Source organism: Equus asinus, chromosome 2 (genome assembly GCF_041296235.1).
Source record: "Equus asinus isolate D_3611 breed Donkey chromosome 2, EquAss-T2T_v2, whole genome shotgun sequence".
Taxonomy (NCBI): Eukaryota; Metazoa; Chordata; class Mammalia; order Perissodactyla; family Equidae; genus Equus; species Equus asinus.
The window spans coordinates 146,337,557-146,342,292 of NC_091791.1; positions in this window are offsets into that span (position 1 = coordinate 146,337,557).

Consider the following 4,736-nt stretch of genomic DNA (forward strand, 5'->3'; position numbering starts at 1 on the left):
TGGTTAAGTTTGCCCACTCCACTTCTCCTACCCAGGGTTCCTAGGTTCGGATTCGGGGGGCAGACCTACCCCACTCGTCAAGCCACACTGTGGCGGTGTCCCGGGTAAAATAGAGGAAGATTGGCAATAGATATTAGCTCAGGGCCAATCTTCCTCGCCAAAGAAAGAAAAAGTCTTTTTTGTCCATCTTCAAATGGTTGATCAAGTAACCCATACAGCAAAGCTTTGCCCGTTTTGTGTGAAAATCTACGTAGGAAGAAAGAGACTGCGCAGTTTTTTTCAAACCTCAGGAAAAGGCAGAAATAAACTCCACAAAATCGTAGGACAGAAGCTGAGACAGACGGACAGAACTCTGAAAGAGAGCCTGCTAGAACCCCTTGAAATAGGAGTTCTTAAGGAAAAGTCAGGTTAGAATAGTGCCTGATTAGAAGAAGTCGTTAGATGTGTCTGTATATTATTCTGAATGGGTTTTCCACCCTTTATACATATCGTTGGTAAATTTTCCACTGTTTTATATAATGAAGTTTTGCATTGTTTTTTCACAAGGAGGAATCTGTTTTTATAGAGCTGGACTATCACGTGGGGCTAATTTTGTAGTCTCTCAAAAAGCAGGCGCTCTGCGGGGAGGCAAGTGAGTCGCTTCCGCCACCTAGTGGACATTTCTAAATGGAAAACAGACGGTTAGGAGTGGGCGCTGGGAGCCCCCCACACCCCTCCCCCACCCAACCCTCCCCCTCCACCCAACCCTTCCCCCCTACCCCGCCACAGCTCACCAATGACACAGGTGTGACAGCCACTGAGCGGCCAGAGCAGTCTCAGCAGGCCGACTCACAATTAAGTGTCATTTCTGATTAGAAGCGCATCACGTTTAAAAGATCTTGAAAAGTTGCTTGTAGTATTTGAAGCGAAGCATCACGAGTTGAACAGGAGTACTCATCTGATCTGTGCGTCAGGCTCCTCTCTGCTCTCCCATATTAGTTTCACATTTTCTCCCAACCACAGTGCCACTTTACTGACTTAAATATTCATACCCAGTATAAGGACCATTTGAGCTGACCATACTCTACATCCAAACCTGACTGACTTGATTCTTCCGGTCTTCGAACTCTGCCTTTACCTGTGACACCTTGTGCTCTTTATTCTCAAGCTACTACAGCCTGTCATCCAAGTCGTGTCATTTCTGCTTTCAAAATAGCTTTTAAGTTAACCCTCCCCACCCCATCCCTGCCACCACATCCCAAACCTGGCCTTTATCCCCAAATTCTGGATTCGTTCATTTATTCAACTCATTTTGATGGGGCACTGACTGCTGGTACCTGCAGCTCAGCACTGGGCGTGGGGTAGAGAGACGAGGGCGGGGCCACCTGTGGGCCCAGGAGAGGGCATATTTACAGAAGGTTTCAGGTGAAACAGGGCAGCACGGGTGAAGAAGGATGAGTGGCTTCCTTGCTGGGCTTCCTGACATGACCTCTTTCCAGTTCAACCCCCCATGCCTCTTCTGCAGCCTGACTTCTCTCCTACATTCCTGACTCAAAAGCTTTCAAGTTCCCTCCTTCATCCATCCAGCTCATCCATAGAGTCTGTATTGCCCTGTGCTCAGAGATACAGACGGGGTGAGATCCAGTCCCGAGCCTTAAGGAGCTCAGCAGAAGGAAGACAGACCAGCAGACCCCCAAGGATGGAGAGAGCTGCAGGGACAGCAGGTGCTCTGGGGGCCCAGAGATGGCGTGAGCAATTCTGCTGGGTATTGGGGAAAGCTGGCCGGGAGAGGTTTCCAAGAGAAGGTAACATTCACAGTGGACCCTGAAAGATGAGTGAAAGTTTATCAGCTGGAGGTGGGGCAAGGGGAGGCAGAGAGCATCCAGGCAGAGGGAGCTGCAGGTGGAAAGACACAGAAGAATGGAAGAGTATAGGGGTCAGGGACAATGGTCCTTCTGCATGGCAGGAGAGGGGGTGACAATGAGCCAGATTCTGACCACATCACTGGATGTGATGGCCATATGTTCACCCCACCATGTGGATTTATCATCCCTGAGGTTTCCTAAGGCAATAAGAACTAATAATAAGGTTTCAAATGAATGAAATCCCATGCAGCCATTTCTGACTCTCATTTCACATGCCGCTGCACTGATATGGCTGGCATTGTGTGGGGCCCAGGAGTCACTGTGAATCAGCTCATAGTCACAAGTCAGTGTGGACCTAACTGGTGTCATTTGTAAGACCGAGGCACCGATTGCCCTGGCTGCAGGAGGGTTGGCATGTGATGGCTCAGATGAGTTTTCCTCTAGGACTTGCTCTCAGTTGAAGAGAGGAGCTGTCTCATCCAAAATCTTGACCGCTTCCCAAAGGTAACCCACATCCAATGATGGACTCACGGCACAAAGCCTGGGCCCTTTACCTTGACAAAAAACAACTCTAAGGGACCGTTCCAGCTCCAGGGCCTCTGATGGGACTGGATGAGACCTTTGTCACATCTGCATCACAGTTCAACTCGCTTTTCCCAAACCTGCTTCCTTCATTCCACCACAGGTGTTGATCCCAAGAGTTCTCCCCAATAAAGCTCCCTGCACACAAATCTCTGTCTCTGAGTCTGCTTTCCAGAGAAGCTGATCTGCAACAGCTAGCTTAGGAAGCCTGGTTCCCATTCAAACAAGACCCAATGGCATTAACATAGCTTAAGAAAGACCATGTCAATCAGGAGGAAGTTGGTCAGCCATGGAAACCCCATAGAGGTCGTCACTGGCAGAGCTCTCCCAAGCACTGTGCTGGGAGAAGGAGCCTTGTCAGGGTCTCACAAGCTCTGTTCTATCTGGCAGGATTCTTCCCTCCTGGTTATAGGGCTCTTGGAATCTGGTGCCATTAAACGAAACCCACATGCTGTAACTAACTCCTCTTTCCCCTTGCTCATGCTCATCAGGAGACGTTTTGATTTTCGTCTGCCTTTCTGTGAACCTCGTCTGCAGAGAGAGAGTGCCTGAATGTGCAGTCCATCTGGCAGTCATAATTTCTTACTTTCGATCAGCACATGGACATTCAGGCTTGGAGTTGGTCTCTTGCAAACTCCGTCAGCCTGAGTGGACTGATCAGGGCTGAGACAGCGAGGAGAGCATATGTCCAAGCCCACAAGGCAGAGTCCAAAACTTGGATGATGGCCCATTCACCATGGCAACGCCCTTCTGGGGGTCTCTTGGTGGACGGACAGTCCACTGCTTCTTGTGATATCTCAGCCTTGACTTTCAAACGTCTGCAGACTTAACTCAGGAAACCAAGAAACAGTTCTTCTTCCCGCAGTGTAGCCCCCTCTCAGTCCAAACTCTCTGAGAAAAGACCTCTTTTCCCCCAGAGGTCAGGGGAGGTGACTGTTTGGGAAGCTGGAAGAGCTTTTTCATAAGCCAAGAAAACTAAAGGAGTTGACAGCACCCCCTGGAGCGAACCACATCTGAGGCCCTACCGGTAAGAAGACACTGTCAATACACTTAAAAGCAAGAATTTCCACGAATAATCCCCTCGGAATAAAGGAGATGGTTTTCCTAGTAACTGTTCTCTGGCTCCACTTTCAAACCTCAACAGTAGAATGATTGATATTGTAAGTAAAGAACCAATCAGAATCGTGTCTGCCCAGCCTGCTTGGAGCCAATGGGGGCATCAACTCAGCTTCCAGTACCTGAGAGCAGGAGACCGGGCTGTGACCTTCCAGATCCTGTCTTTGAAAAATGGAATTCTAGATAGACGTTTCCTGTCTCTCACAATCTAGGTGTTTCTTGCCCAGGAGCGGGGGCGGGGGTGGGAGGGCAGAGTACTCTCCAAGTCTCTGTTTTTGCAAATTGACTTCAAAATGGAATTTAGGAACTTCCTCTTCTCTCGACACCACCTTTATCTCCTCCCTAATCCTTCTCCTCAAGCCCTGCGGTGTGTCCCCACTCCCCTTCTGAAGTGTATGTCCCCACAGGTCTGCTGGAGGAGAATATGTGGCCTCTGGTCACTTGGTCAGTTGAGGTGATTTCCTCCAGGACAAGTCTATGTGTCAGCCGGACCTGGAGACATTATTTTAGAGGTGTTGGCGAGGCCTGTCTCTGAGTGGCAGTGCTGGGGGAGAGCACCAACCATCTCCCCAAGCCCCTCTCTTGCTGCTTAAGAAAAGGAGGCTCAGGAAAGTGACGTGAGGAGAGCCCAGGTCTGACTCCCAGACCAGCGCCCCTTCGCTGGGCTGCTTTCACTTGTGCACGAGTCAACTACGTATTTAGTCAACCACTGAGTCAACGATCGTTCGCTAAGCCCCTAGCATGGGTCAGCCCAGAGCTGGAACAAGCGTTGGTGCCAGGTGGGGTGGAGCCATAGACAGGCAGAGGCAGGAGGACATGATGGCGGGCCCTGGAGAAGCACCCAGTGTCTGCAGGAGGCCTTAGCTCCAGAGCTACAGAAGAGGACTCGGAAAGACCCATTGAAGGGTTCAGGGGCAAACGTCCCCACCTCATGACTTGGCTGAGGGCTGGCGTTCCCTCAGCCTGCAGTCCGTAAGAGCAGAGGACTACACAATCTGCAGGACCCAGAGCATAATTGGAATGTGAGGCTCTTTGCTCAAAAAATATTATGAATTTCAAGAGAGTGACAGCAGAGCATTAAACCAAGCCTTGGCCCCTTCTAAGTACAGGACCCCGTGTGAATGCACAGGTCACACGCCCACAAAGCTGGCCTGCTGCTCCTCAAATTGACCATTTCTTCCACAAAGCCAAGGA